We start from the raw sequence: 16,311 nt of genomic DNA, 5'->3' as shown, positions 1-16,311 counted from the left end.
TTGCAGAGATCATAGATTTATCAGTATTCATTTTATTTATCAGCAATTAGCACACCTCGTCTGAACAGAACCTAGAGTTAGAACTATCCAAGAGATCATTTCACTGTTTGGTTTATGAGCTACATGCACAGTCCTGTCTTGAAAATATCAGTCCATCATTCTCCTATATAAAGTCATCCCTGAACCCTGAGGTCCACGCATCTCCTCAGTTCAAAGTTTGAGGCTTCTCTGTTATCTTGGTCTCTCTGATGAGGTCTTCATGGTGTCGGCATGTGTGAGCCTATTTTACAGCTTTTTTGTTGTTGTCTGTTTTGCAAGTCAGTGGTCTGTCAGCTGTGCAGGGGTCCAGAGGGTGGAGACACACTGGTATCTGTAACGTGTGATAGTGTTTGTGTGGATTCCTATTAACTTTACCAGCTGCTTTACACCCTGACACTCCATCCATCTGTGAGCTGGCTGTGATAACCTGCTGGCCAATTAGAGACCTATAGTTTATTGTCGGCACTATTATAAATATCAATTTGAAACATGAATTTTCCAAATGAATTTGTGTAGGCCATTACGTAAGTTTGCATCACTCTGGTTTCCTTCTCAAAAAGCCAATAGGACTTTTCTACTGGCTTTTGGATTACTGTAGAAAAAGTCTGTGTGTGTGACCAACAAAAGTTTATGATTCTTCCATGTTTTGATCATCAATGTAATCTTCACAAATGAACATAACTTTTATGAATTTTGAAGCCAGACGTACTGAAAAACGCTAAATCTATTCTACGAACGAATTACACCACCGTCGAATGATTTCAATGTTACCACCACTAAGCTTCTGACAAATCCTATGATCCTTATTTAAAATCTACAAGCTGGAAAGTATGAGTTGGAATCGTTTGAATGAGCGCAAGCACAAAAACCATCCCAGACAACCTCTGTAATCCCATTTAGCCACTTGTTAGCCATGGCCTTTTTCAAGACACAAAAATTCGTAATAAAAATCAGGAGCGTGGAATTACTGACGTATTTTATGTCGCTGTGAAAATATCTTGAGCTTATGTTAACCACAGACCATGTAACCAATAACCCATTATTGATGTTCACTCGTTTCCAGCTTTCAGGATTCACTGCTTCAGCCCTCTATTGTTTTGAGTAGACCAAAACTTAGCATTGCTATGCGCAAAATAATGACAGAATTGCCCGTTCCCGTCCCCTTTCATAAATGTTATTAATCTTCGAGACACACTGCTCTAAAGATCCCAGTGTGGGGGGAGTCATATATTTAAGCTACACTGGGAATTGCGAGATGATGACAGGGACACACATGATCCTTATCCAGCCCAGTGTAGTCTGAGAATTCCACAGCGAGCGCAGCGTTCAGGGAGAGGCCACGAGCGGGAGTGGACATGTGTGTCGGGGGAAAACAGAGCGGGCTGATTGCTAAAGATTACCACATGGCTTCTCCTTGCTCAACACATCCAGCTCGTCTTCCAGTCTGTCGGAAAGGAGTCTGTGGCCTGGCGGGGATTCAGCACTCCTCTTTGGATCTCCCTGCTCATCCTATGGAACGCAATGAGACTGATCTATCTGCCCACTCCATTCCTGGCAAGTCTGGTCAGGAGTTGGGAGGCCGCCTGATAAATCACAACTCCCTTGCAACGACTTCTCCGTTTCCAATAATTCCGGAAACAGAAGACTACCACGGCGAACCGCCGGTGGCCTCTGCAATTCAGACTGGGTTTCTGCATCCGATTAGCTCTTGACAACAAACACTTGGAACAGTGTGCTATTGTTTGAGCCTGTGACAGTGAGAGGGTAAACTGCGACTGTGAAGATGATAGAATAACTGTAATAACGACACAGGCAGCTGCTGTGAAGAGGTTCCCATAATGGAGAACTGGATAGCCTGTCAGCAGCCCTTCAGGAATTAATTAACTAGCACATCAAAGGTAACCCTCAGAGGCCACAGTGTCACACGGAACTTTGATTTAACGCTGGCTGTTGACTTGATAGTAAGCCGCTGCACATAAGGCCTATCCTGACACACACACAAGTTTAGATTCCTTCCTCCCTTGTTGAGAAGGATAGCAAGTAAAAGTTCTACCAACTGAGTGGTTCACAAACTTTTCAGGATAAGTACCACCTTTGATCAAATCCCCCCAAAAATTCAAGACAGTGATGGGATTTGTGAAGAATTTATCGATTCCTGTTCTGGATTTTTTATTCATCTTCACAATTCCAGTTCCTTAACAGCTTCATCAATGATTCTTTTAGTAGCTTCAAGAAGTATTCAGAAAAAAAAATGTAATTTCACTGATAAATAGTGAGATAATTTCAGTAATAAATGAATAAAAAACACTTTAAACTAGTTGTTTCAGAATTTTTAGACAGCACAAATATAAAAACTGGCCTCAATATTTCATAAAAACACTAAACAAAAAAAAAACCATTTAATTTAACTGACAAAATACAAAATGTGTACGTTAAATGACTCTTCATCATGTGAATAACCATATTAATAGCAACACTGATTAGTAAGCTGTGTGTCTAATTTACTAAAAAGTAATTGACTCAGAGTAGGGCTGCGATAAATCAAAAAATGGTTCGATTTTGGCCTCCAACGATTATGAAAATCCAATAATCGCAATAAATCACTCATATAAAGTGTTGGTCATATGGCTCCCTCAAAATAGTGTTAAATAATCGCGATTCTCATTTTTGCCATAATCAAGCAGCCCTACATTAGTCAATCATTTTTGGGAGTCAGTCCACACTAACTGCACTTTGTTTCTGATTAACTAACAAGATCAGACAAATAATATATTTGACTGGGAAACAATCTACACTGTTTCCACGAATTACTAAGTAGTAGTATTGATTCAAAGTCACTTGCTTGAGAATTGGGCTACACTAGTTGCACTACAACGAGAATTAAACTACAATATTCCCAATCTGTATAACAAGTAAAATCTATATTTGTTTTCTTTGGACTTTTTTAGTGCAAGAATATCAGTGTGGTGAATGGACTTTGATTGCTCCCATATAACATTTTATACAGATCATATATTAGAAATAACATTGAAAAAGCTTAATAATTCCAAAGGGAAAAAGGACTATATTGAGTCGTGAAACTCCTTTGCAGTTTGAGAACCACTGAACTCACTCTGACCATTATCTATACATATAATTCCCAGTACCACTGCTTGTTTTTATGTTCTATGGATATTCCAATGTACTCCTCTGTCACTACACCTCATCTAAAATTCAAATACAGACTTGTAATTTTGGTTGAGTATGATGTTTATTCATGGTCAGCTCATAAAATAAATGTAGGTCCGTCCTCCGCACACTGTGTCTGGAGGTTTGCATGAATCACAGGTGGACGTGTGGTTTGGGAAACGTTAGCCGTTCACTGTGTATAGAGTCACAGCTATGGCAAGTCAAATATAACTAAATGTAAACAGTATACATTTCAACTGTTCATTTTCCAGCTGTTCTTTAAACGGTGGCTCGCCAGCCCACGGCACAAAGGAAATGAAACCGTGCACGTATGAGAGCGGGGAAAAAATGCAAAGGAGAACAAAGTAGAAGGTTTACAACTTAACAGGCCTCAGAGGAAGGTGAACGGCGTTCTTGCCCATGTACGTTCTTTACCCGCACACATGAGCATGCATTAGCCCACACCAACAACTTTTTCCAAATCCACTGGGATCTGGAATTCATATAAAATGCATTGATGCATTATTAAAAATAACACATATGGCGAGTCTCCAGCATATTTAAAAGATCAACTAGTTCCTCAAAATGAAAACTTGCTATTTCTTCTGAGGCACCAGGACTCTCTGTAATGGGCCTTATTTCCTTTAAGCTTGGCAAAAGTTGCTAGTGACTAATGAGGTCAATCAATCAAACCCTGGCCTTTCGCTGATTTGCCATATGCTATTTAATGGCTTTGTAAACTCTTATAATATGCATTTTTTTTTCATGGGTTTCTTTGATGAAATTGGTACAAACTTAACAATGCCCTGATAGTTGCATGAGAGAACGAGGGAGAAAAAACTCTGAAAGACTCCATCCACACTCATAAACCGGATGTGATGTGATCCTAATTAACCCTAGACACTTGTGAGAGAATGAGGCAGATGTCTGGAGGGGTGTCCGACACCAGCTACTAAAATGCAGGGATTGTCCCGTGTCCTACGGGCCAAAGCCAAGGAGATGGGTTTCAAAGAACAGCCTTTGAGAGGGCAAATGAATGTAAGCAGCTACCCCTTCTCACATCTCTGTTTTCTCACCACACTGCCCTCATCTTCAATTCAGAACGACACTAGAAACACGGCGCACTAACTTGAAACACAGCTGTCTTTCACAGCACTTTTAATGGCTATTAAAGTCTCATCAATTCACTTTGGGGCACAAGTGTACTTCAGGCACTCTTGCTTGGTGATAAAGAGATTCAAGGTCTTGCCTGAGACACAGTGTTGACCAAGATACAAAGTCTAGGTCTAGTTCAGCCTTTTGAGATTCCAAAGAGTTACGCCTTTTTTAATTTAGTTTGCAGAGGAAGTACAATAACTGCATCTGTTTTCCCAAGAATATGACAATAATTATATATTTTTTAAATAAATCTTTAAAAAATGCCCTTGATGTATTCCATCCTAAGTGCAGAGGGAATTCTAAAATCTTTTTCTTCAATGTCATCACATTGTCTTTTCTCGTCCTCCCCCTTTATGAGCGTTTGTTAAAATCTCCCGCGGAATTCCAAGGCTGTACAGCCCCGATTTAGGCAGCAGGACAAGAGAGAAATGTGTGAAAATGTGCAGAGCTGCAAGGAAGGGAAGATGAAAGTGACACGGTCGACCCATGTCTCTGAAGCTGATGACCGTAGCCCAAACCAGGCTGAATAATCTGAATGCACCATCTTTTTTTCGTTTTCTTTTTTCTTTTTGAATCCTTTCACTCGCTTTGCCTCTGACTGCTGGCGCTTCTCATTCTACACAATGGTAAATTCACTAAGACCTTTTATTCTTATGCTAATGCTCTCAACTGGGCATCACATTAAATTTAACACATGCACACACTTTTCTGTTTTTCAGGAAAACAAGGCACACTCTTGCCGCACTTTTTTGCCAATCCTTTAAACACACAAAGTGAAATTTAGATAACACCTAAATTATTTGCAGTATTTTTTGTACTATAAAGTTACTGGAAGATAGTTTTAACATACTTGAGATTGTGTTTCAACAGAAAAACCAAAGGAAGCCAAAGAAATGTTGTGCTTGTTAAATTATAGGCATACATAATATATATTTAAAAATCTTCTTTGGGAACTCACTTGGAAAAACTAACTATGCCCTATGGCATTTAAAAACAGACTACATTTTAAGGGAACAGCGGGAACTGTTTATTATTGAAAACCGGTTACATTTTTCTAAACCAGAACTGAATTATTTTAATGACACTGGGTTCACCAACATTGTTTTCTACAATTCTATACCTTCAAGTAATCTTTAACATCTTAAACGTACAGCCCATCGTAGCCTGACTGCCTACGACTCTTATGAACCGGTTCTTTTGAAGTGAATCAAAATCCTAGTCTGTTCCTGAACGAATAACTCATGATTTAAAAACAAACAACGCGATAAGTGAGGCTTAATTCCCGAACAAATAACTGTTGTGAGCTTATAAATCACTCGTTTACTTAATCAATCTGATTCACTTTCTAAATCACACCTTTGTCGTGTTTGGACTGGAAATATGTCAGCTGTTAGGCTACTGATGTACTGTTATGTTGTATTTAAGGCTAAAGAAACCTCAATCTTGATTATTTAAGCGCCAACGTGAAGGTAGCTATATATTTAGGATAATTAGGGCTATTTGGAATGCATAAGTCTGTTTGGGATTTCTTAGATCCAAATCTCAAATCATCAAGTCATTTGGCGGCAGATTGTTAAGAATGGCTAAAGGCATGCAGCAGCCTAAGAACTAAACGAATCTTTAAGAACCGGAACCGTTCAGAAGAATCTGAATCGGAAACAGAATCGCCAAATTCTTTACGATTCCCATCCCTACCTGGGACCTTTGATAAAAGTTTGAGATTGTTCAAGTCACTAAATATAACTAGTGAAAAGTAAACTGCTAATCCCTTTTCTTGTCAGCATGGCTATATTGTAGCATATGACACATTCCAATACAGCAAGTTGACGTCGCGACATTTAAAACAATTGTGAGTTAAAATAAAATGCAAACTGTTCCCATGAAAGCTGCGTGCACACTGTGTTTGCTAACTTAAGACTAAATCATAACGAAATACATATTTACCTGTTTTGATGCTGTAAAGTTAGTCAGTTGCTCAGTTGTCCAGCGTGCATCCGAAAACAACGTTATTGTACTTAAAAACGAAAATGCTAAAAGTGCCTTGAAGTCTGGCACGAAACTCCATCAGCGAATTATTTCGTAGTGCAAAAGCAAATGTTTAAGGAAAAACTAAATCATTCGCGGACGACGAAGCGCTACAGTTGCATCTCGCAAACTTTGACGATCCATCATCTCGCAACTTCAAAAGACTAGTAACTCGAATATTAAAAAGTGATTTAGCCGTCAACACGACAGAAATGTACCCCAAGCAAGTTTGTCGAATCGTCAGATGTGATGTGCGGCGCGAGATCTGTTGGCGTGATTTGTTTTCAGTCCGATCTGCCCTCCTCTATGATCACTTCTCCCCCCAGTTCTTTGAGTTTTGGGCCACTCTCTTCCCCAGATGGGCCGGGTTACATCAAACCAAAGGTAATGGAAGCTTAAGAAGGGTTTGCTTTAGAGTTTCATTGGAAATTTGCAAAACCTTTGCATAAGAATATTTTATATGGTTCTGAGTGAATCTTTGAGCAGTTTAAACAACTTTTTTTCTCTCTCTCTTTCTTTCTTTCTTTTTTAAATCTGTTCCTTTAAAGGCTATTCATATAGCCTACCTCGTGTGTTATTAACTCAAACTTTCCACTGTTAAAATATCATCCCAGGATTTTTTCCAGCGTATTTCACTTTTCCACTCAATTTCTTTCTTTCTTTTTTTTTTTTTTTTTGTATTAAATATAGTCTAAAAGTGCAATGAACTGTATGAATGATTTAAGAATGAATAAATAAAAATGTTGGCACAAAATCACTTTCACTGACTGTACATTAAATGTTCCCTTCTGAACGACCTGCCCAACGCTGTTGCCATCTTCAAGAATCGGCTAAAACACATCTCTTCCATCTTTATTTGACCCTCGAACTCTAGCACTCTCTATTCTAATTCTATTCCTTTTAAAGTAACTTGCCCCTTTTAGACTTGCACTCTATGTATTTACTACTTTTCTTAATAATAAAATAAATCAAAACTATAGTAAACTACTTCTAAAAACTAACACTAGCTTCTATTCTTTTTTCCATTCTATCTGTTTTATTTAAATTTATTATATAATAAAAAAAACGTTTTGCTACATGTACTTGCATATCATTGCTTTTTAGTTGATATGATTGCTTCCATTGTCTTCATTTGTAAGTCGTTTGGATAAAAGCATCTGCAAAATGATTAAATGTAAATGTTGAAGCAGCAATTAAAATTTTCAAACGGTGTGTGTGTGTGTGTGTTTGTTTGTTTCTTGCAATTTATTGATATACCTAAAAATCTTAATGTTTTCTTTTTGGTGGTTGATGCCCATTATTCCAGCTGAAAAAAATAAAAATAAAATAAAAACTGTTTAAAACAACCAAAGCCAGCTTGTTGTTCTTAACTGGTTCAAGATGGTCTCCCAGCTAAACCATGCTGACCTCAAGTGGTTTATCTGGTAGTTCAGCTGGTTTCCAACCACTATAAAACCCATCAGTCTGATTTAATATATATTTTTTTTTCAGTAATAATGTGTTTTGCCAAACTTTTAACACAATACAACGACTCCTAGTGGAAAAGTGGAGAAGGATCGTGTGTTGGATTGGTTCAGTAGCTGTGATGGGTTTTTTCCGAACTGGATTACTAAATATTTACAGATGTATACAATTACTTAAATGAATAAACAGATGGGAAAATAGCCTATTTGCAACTAATTAAAGATGATTCAGACACAACAATTTCAAAATAATTCCAAATCATCCATACGTCACAGCTTACAAACAATATAGGCTATTAATGTATTTTATAACCTAAATAGTCTAAACTGTTTTTTAACTTCTCCAATTAACCTCTCACTGAACAGATAAGGCTTAAGAGACATTGTATAGAAAGTAAAGGAATAAAAAATAAAAGAGCTAAATTAAACTTATTTTTTTCACTTACAAAAGACATATTGCATATGCAAATTATTTTATAGCTATGTTTTTCAAAAAGTACATTATGGACTGCTAAATGGCATTGAATAATACATTTGGTTGGAGGCTATGCTGAGTAGGCGGCTGGAAGTGCAGCTTTGAAAATTATTTCTTTAAAAGTTAATTCCTCAAATAAAGTAAAAAAGGAACCCTTTTACATCAAACAGGTCTCTTGAGTTAAGTGATGAATTGAATTATATGAAGTTTCCATGACAGGTTAAGACTTATCAAGACTTATCAAAAGGCCTTCTGAAATGGGAGCTGACTTTTGCAAAGTTTCATCTCTAAAAGGGATCCCAAGCCTTCTTAAAATGTCTGTTAGCATTAGTTTCATGACTCATAGCCCCAAAACAAACATTTAGCTTTCTAAACATGACTGCTGTGACAAGCATGCATCAAATGCTGTATAAAAAAAAAGGCAAAGACATTGTTTGTGCTCGTTGTACTTTTTTTTTTTTTTTTTTTAAGTTTTTAATGTATGTTAATGTAGCATATAAGGTAGAGAAACTCCATCTGGATGCATGCAATTGATTAACATCTGTAGGAATATATTCACATTTTCTCAGGGTATCTTCATGTGTCTGTGGTAAATGCAACAAAGGACCAATGGAGATAACGCCATCTAGTGGTACACAAATTCAGTCCAGGGGCCTGTACCATGATGATAGTTGAACAAATTCAGAGTTACAGGATTAGTTTTGAGTTGACAAAACCAAATCTCTCGAATCTGGCTTTGTTGGTACCATGATGCTGTTCATCAACTTTCTTAGTCAACTCAGACTTGGATCCTGAGTTTGTGGAGCACGTGCACTTGAATGTGTGACACTGGTGAACACCCAATCACGAGCCTTGCAACACAAAGCAAGTTTGATTTACTTCTCGTGAGAGACCCAGCAAGATTCCAAACTAAAGGTTTTGCTAGAGGTTAAGAGATTGAAGAATATGACAAATTTAAACGTCATATGAAAAATGAAGGAGGACAAATAAAATAAATAATCTTTTAAAAGTGCAATCTCTTGATGCTACAGCTTATTTATATTACATGATCTGTATACATTAATATTTATTTAAAATAAACAATTTATAATAACTGTTAAACTAAAATTGCTTTTGTGTAAAAGATAAATAATAATAATAATATTGTGATATAAATCACAAGAATTATATAAATCATAAAATGACTTCGTAATTACCATTAATCAAGATAAACTGGAGTGACTTTGTGTCAGACATGTGTCACTTGGTCCAACATCAGTTTGAGATCTCTAACCCAGAACATAACCTGCCCCGGAGCAGGTTAGCCGTGCAGTGTACTTACACTTACGTGTTACCTAAAACCAAGGATTGGTGCAAACTAACCTGAAACTTAACTGGCTAGTCAGCTAATCTAGCTTCATGGTACAGGCCCCAGAAGTTTTGCCATTAATATGACCTCATTAAAAATTGATAAAACAATATATTGATAAAACAATATCCAAACTGAATGTATTCTGCTAAATTTCTAACAAAATAGATGACAATCTGAGAATAATAATCTTCAACCGCAAAGTACAGAGCATGCAATGGAGAAGTAAAGAAGCCAATTTTGTGAGTTTATATACTAGATACTTACATCCTCTTGCAGCATCATGGAATGATTTAGTGTCTGATCAACAAATGTCGAACTGTTTTTATTCATTATGTCATTATCTAGACTACATATGGTCAAATATTTCCCCTACCTAAGGAGAATTGAGTTCAGGACTAGGCCACTTTGACATGACCTACAAAATGCAGTAGGAGGATATAATAGAGACATTGGTTATTATTATTATTATTATTATTATTATTATTATTATTATTTTGAAAATACCAGCTCTTGAAAAAGAACATCATGAAAATAGAAGAAATACTTAGCAAAAATCCTTGCACACACACACACACACACACACACACACACACACACACACACACATATATATATATATATATATATATATATATATATATATATATATATATATATATATATATATATATATATACTTAAATATAACAAAATGTACCTTTTACTTAATATTAAGTTAATATACTACGTCAATGGAATATGAGTACAACTGGAATTATCTAGAGTTCTGAATATAAATGCATAATACTCAAGTAACTGAGTATGAGTAACATAATGCAGTAATATGAATTTAATAAAACCATAAAGAAATAAGCCATAATTAATATACTGTATGAATGAATTTGAAAAATAAGAAAACATAACCTTATTGGAAATTATGATACACTATTTTTTTAAATTAATTTATTAAAGTTAATTTGTTAACTGCATATTTAGTTTGACAGTTCTGTCAAGTTTACTATGACACCTTTCAAAAAGAAATTGCATCAATTCATCTCCTTGTCGCTAGGAGGCGCCAAATATGTAAAACAGTACTGCTAGACTTATTTACCTCCAGGTTAATTCAAAACTTAAAAGCCTTAAATTACTGTAAGACAAATATATAAATGCCTTTTTTGGCTGTTATAGTTGTGTTAAAATTAATTGTTAATTTTAAAGCATGTTATTGTCAATTCATTTTTGGACGATTGAGTTTTTTTAAACGCGACACGGAAAGGTAGGCCTATATGTGCTACTACGTTTCACAAAGTTTCAATTTATCTTCGTTTTAAATAAGAAAAATAGAAACAAACTGGGGTAATTTAAGATATTGAATGTTTCGTGTTGTCATTTTGTGTTTTAGCTGAATTGTGAGTGTTGATGACTGTTTTGGTATTTTGTATTTGAAAGCTCGTGGTTAAAACTAACAATTATTGTCAAACCAGGAACACTGAGCAGAACTCGTGTTTGCCATTCTGGTTGGGCCTAACCAGACACTGTTTACTTTCCCTTGTTATTTTAAAGAGCATCATGTAAATATTTAAAAAACTTAGACTATGATACATATAACAACCACTTTTTTGAACTACATTTACCTTTTAAGTTGTATTTTTAACTATTCATTTTAAGAGTGCTTTTGTTTGTATCAATTTACATTTATTTTAGAAATTGGCATCGTCTGAATAAATAAGTGGTTGAAGCATGTTAAGGTTGGTCATGATGGTGGATTATTAAAGTGGAGGCCCATCATGTCTAGACTTTCTTTGAACCCCAGAGTAATACCCATCGTTTCACAGCCCTGTCGATGTTATCACAAAGCAAGTCTAACGTTTTCATGCTAAAGTTTCCGTGAAACTAACGGAAAGGCCATTCAGGAGCTGGTGATGGGGCTGGTTTGTCGTGGGAAGGTTCATTTTGTTTTGACCAGTGTTGCCACTTCAAAGAACAGGAAAACTGGGGGTTTACGTGCCCTCCACTGACTCATGCCCATGGCTTAGAGCATGGACTCCCCATTTATTTTAGGCAAATTAGACATCACCAAATGAATGTCAAAAGATGGTTCAAAAGTTATTTTTAAAGGGATAGTTCACCCAAAAAAGTAAAATTATTTTTCTTTTACTCACCCTAATGTCATTAAAAACCCAAAACAAAAGCACAGAAGAAGACAATAACACATTTTGACAAATGTCTCAGTGGTTTGTTATATATATATATATATATATATATATATATATATATATATAATGTTGCTTCTATGGATGAACGATGTACTGTACCAATATGGCTGAAAGGACAATTAAAGCTACTTTGACTTGACAAAAACAGTTAAACAGGTTTAGGTTGATAGAAGAGTTTTCCTTTTTGAGAGATCTATTCCTTCAAAGCAAATTCTGCTTACACGAGTTGTAAATTCTGTTTTTGTTTATTTGTTAATTTCTGAGTTGTATTTTTTTTTTCTTAAGTTATTTTAAATTCTAATTTGTATTCATTCATTTGTGGACCGTGAATCATTCCACTTCACATTGGACTATGTTGTGTGACAAATAAATTGAAGTAAATGAAGAAGGACTTTTCATTTTTGGGTGAACTATCCCCTTAATTTCTTCTAAAAGAGGCTATTTTTTTTAAAGGTGGTTAGTTTTTTCATGATGAATGTCAGTGAGGTCCAGTGATGTTTTGGATAACATTTACCTCTTTTTTAATGTTATTATTATTATTTTTTTTATGTTGCTTCTGTACAGGATCAGACAGAAGATAGTGTCATTCTGCCATTTCGTTAAATGGCAAGGCTTGCTTCTATGCATTGATTTCCGATTCAGTTTTGGTATTTGGGAGACAAATGAACATGAGCTTGTAGGGACAAAGTTTAAGCACAGACCAAATGACTGGAGAAGTTTGACTAAGCGACCAAATAAGTCTTTTACTGTAAGGTCCAGTTATGATATTTTTATTAGACAGCGTGACAAAATGAAAAAATAAAAATGAAACGTATTTACAGATTAACTGTTTACAGTAAGATCTTGCCTGTTTGTCTAAACATTGCTTTTCTGAGATGGAACTGATGCTGATCTTGTCTGAGGGCCGAACATGAGTGTGGTGTCTGACCCTAGATGCTATCTAGTGCCAAATATGTTTGTGCCAGGCAGGCGACACTCATCTGTGACTCATAAACGACTCTTTCCTCCATGTTGTGCTTGCAGTGCCTGTGCCAGAGTACGCGACCCGACCATAATATCCTCTCTGCTAATGACAAACTTCCAGGGAGAAAAAAATAAAGGCCTCTGAAGTGGGACGGCGACCTGGAAAAATGCCTCCGGTTTTGCCGTAATGTGTGGTTCTGTGCGGTTTGGCCTGCTTTTTAGTTTAATGATAGAGATGTTGTATCACTACTTTAAGAACCTGGATAAGGAGAGTGCCACAGTTTGGGAAGCCGAAAATGAAAAGTTCTCGATTTGGCCACTAGAGGGCAGCAGTGAACCTTTGATTGCAGTTTTGTTCAATGCACCGCTTGCCACATATTTAACTTCTTGTCATTTCTATAAACTTAACAACTTGCTTTCTGGCTGGTTGTTTTTATATGTACTTAGTGCAATACAAAATCATATTTTTGCATACTTACTGTATTCTAGGTCGGATGAGGTGCTGTTCTGCTATACTAGATTTATATATTGTTCCAAATTGCCTATAACCTCTAAATGCATTATGTTAAAGATTTTGAATTCTAATTAAATGCTTCAGGGTACTACAAATGTGTCAGTGCTTACTCTTTATATCGTTTCTTGTTTGGGATTTTTACCTTTATTTGATGGGACAGTAAAGTGAGGACATGGATAGAGGCAGAGAGAGGAGGAATGGGACTGGAATACGAAGCAGACCAGATTCAAACCTATGCCTCACAATTCTTATCAAGAAGTGTAAAAATTGTGTCTCAATGCATGAGATGTTAAAAAACAAGTGAAATATTTCACAGTGGTCAAAGATCTCAAACCCCCTCGGTGTCCCGTGAGAATTGCCATTGAGTGTGCGCTTTGCAAATTTTGTCAAGACTGCGATTAGTTTACCGCATGTTATTTTGTATATTTCCCAGAAGGCACTTGGATATTTATGGGTGTATGTTTCTGCGTACACACACATTGAACATAGCGTGTGACCTTGTTTAAGCGCTGACACCGAGAAGAATCGCCCAGCAACTTCGCCACGGTATTTTTAGAAAGTCCAGTTAGCAAACAAATTGCGTGGTGACCCTCTCTCACCTCTCCATGTTCAAGCCTGACAGGTGTGTAACTTATAGCGTGGTCTCTTCCACCCTTCTGATTACATGCCCTGGACCCCCTCAACCCCCACCCTCAAGTATGTGAGAACCTCTGTCATGGGAGGAGTTCACCTCTGACCCCCATTTCTCCTTGAACTCCACACTTTTTGTGTGTTCACTTGTGCCATGTCCCTTGTGCTGGTGTATCCTATACTTCGTTTTACAAGGAGAGGAAGACCAAGCCCTTACTTTTTTAGCACAAACAGCTTTTTCCTGTGACATTCCAGTGATACTGTGGTTGTTAACAGGTGGTTTGAGCAGCTGTGTATAGAAGATAGCACAGAAATAGCCTTTGGTATGATCTATTCAAGGAAATATCCCATTGTTTTATCACTCAAATCTGGTTATAATCAAGTTCTTTACGCAATTTCACCTAGTAACAATGAGCTAAAAACCTTCCAGAACATTTCTAAACTTTGGACTTTCCAAAAAATAGATACATATATGCTGATTTTAATAATTATAGCCAGTTCTGATAAGTTGATCATTTTCACACACTGACCAATATTCAAATTCTGTAGTATTTGACAAAATAAACTAAAATGAATGACATTTTTATTCTAAATTATATATTAAAATGTATTATTCAAATACATGTCCTTGGAATTAATATATTTTATTGTGATTGGTATAAATCTGCTAGTTTCTAAAATATAAGTAATATAGATAGATATAATATCTAATTATATATTAATAAAAACATATTGCTTTTAATTTTTGTAAATCTCATATTTAGTACCTATAAAGCACGTATCCCTAATCTGGAGAAGAAAAAAAAAAAGGGTTTTCCAGAGTCATCCCCACAATGCCTTTGTTATTGAGTTGCAATGCTTGACGTAATAAAGATTTACCGCAGATCTTTCTTTCTACGTCTTCAATCATGTCTTTTCTTGGCATCTGATATCTAGGTGTAACTCTACATTGTTTCTCTGTTGCATTTGTCTAAAGCTGGATGAATCGTGATGCTCATGGTTCACTTCTCGGTGTTGGTGGTACTGTCAAAAAAAACGTGAACTGACAGGAATGTGCCTGATGTGCTGATAAATGCTGAAGGTTCGTGCGTCACTCTCTGGGCATGGTGCTTTGAATGCTATCTTCTCCCTTTCAGCCCCAAACTGCAGGGAGAGTTGTAAGATCCTCGGGCGAGTCCACATCTAGATATGAGTTTGGTTTGAGATATGTATCGTGCGCGTATGAGAGGAAATCCTCTTGCTGGCCAGTCACCTAGGAGGTTTCTCTGCAAACCCTTGATGACACGCTCATGCTTCTGCATTATGCCACCCAGAAAAGGATACGCCTGATAACGATAAAGCGTATCTGTGTTGTAAAGGCAATATATTCAATGCATTTTTCTACAGTTTTAGTCGAAGCTTCTTGGATGTTCAAGACCTTTGTTTTGCATATGACGAATTGAGATCACTTAACCAAGTCCCCCAAGCTAAGGTTAAGCTACAATGGTGTGTGGATCACTTTGAGATCATATGAGCTTCATCAGAGTTACTTGATTCCTCCTGGGAGCGCCGCAGGAAGAGGAGGTCAGAGGTTGTTAGGTTGCCCTGTTGTGCTTTTGTAACCCTTCCATTGCTTCACTGTTAGAGGAATGAATTAACTCTTCACTATTTGCCTTTGCACACATGCTTTGTGGCTTCTTTGATGTCCTTTTGCTGAAGGGTAAGGGCGATTGTTCTTTGGCCAGGTAGGCTTGATGAAATTTCAGAGCTCTTGAAATGAAGACTCATTTTGGCCATTTGAGAGTTTAGAATGGAGGGTAAAAATGAATGCAAAGTTTTCATTGATAGTTTTTTTTTCTTCTCTTTTTGTAAATGAGCACTTCATCCTATTGTATTGAACTTCTCAAGTTAACTTTGTGGTTTTGTGGCCATTTGATGGACATTTAAGGAAATATATAAAAAAGACTTAGATGTTTAATTTGATAAAAAAAAAAAAAGATGATTTACTCTGCAAAGATTTTGTAGCTCTTTTTGAGTTAAGGTGCATGATGTGAAGACAACCGTCTGATAAGATCTTGGTTCGGACTGTTTGCTTTTGACATTATCTTCGTATTTCCATGCCGATCTGCCCACTCACAAAGATTATCAGGGATGTAGCTTTGCCGGATTTTCTCACAGTCCAGCAACTCTGTGTACAACATCCCACCTACTTCATTCTCTTTTAAGATCTTTTCTCATCTCATCTTTTCTCATCAGGTTATCATACCTGTTTTCCATAATCAACATTTCTTTTCCCGCCACGCCATTTCATCTGTCTTCAACGTAGGTTGGTGTGTGACTTCTCAAACTGA

The 16,311-nt window shown here is 36.5% G+C and overlaps 1 protein-coding gene across 1 annotated transcript in view; it reads right to left on the bottom strand.

Moving 5' to 3' along the window:
• The window catches only part of LOC127965409 (zinc finger protein GLI2), a 70,921-nt gene extending 64,058 nt beyond the window's left edge, over positions 1-6,863 (bottom strand). The window contains exon 1 of the mRNA XM_052566217.1: positions 6,310-6,863. The gene's annotated coding sequence lies outside the window, so the exon portion shown is untranslated. The remainder of the gene's footprint in view (positions 1-6,309) is intronic.
• Positions 6,864-16,311: the final 9,448 nt, after the last annotated feature.

This window comes from Carassius gibelio, chromosome B9 (assembly GCF_023724105.1).
Source record: "Carassius gibelio isolate Cgi1373 ecotype wild population from Czech Republic chromosome B9, carGib1.2-hapl.c, whole genome shotgun sequence".
NCBI classification, from domain to species: Eukaryota; Metazoa; Chordata; class Actinopteri; order Cypriniformes; family Cyprinidae; genus Carassius; species Carassius gibelio.
The sequence above is the reverse complement of the archived record's forward strand: the minus strand, read 5'-3'. Positions and strand labels throughout refer to the sequence as shown.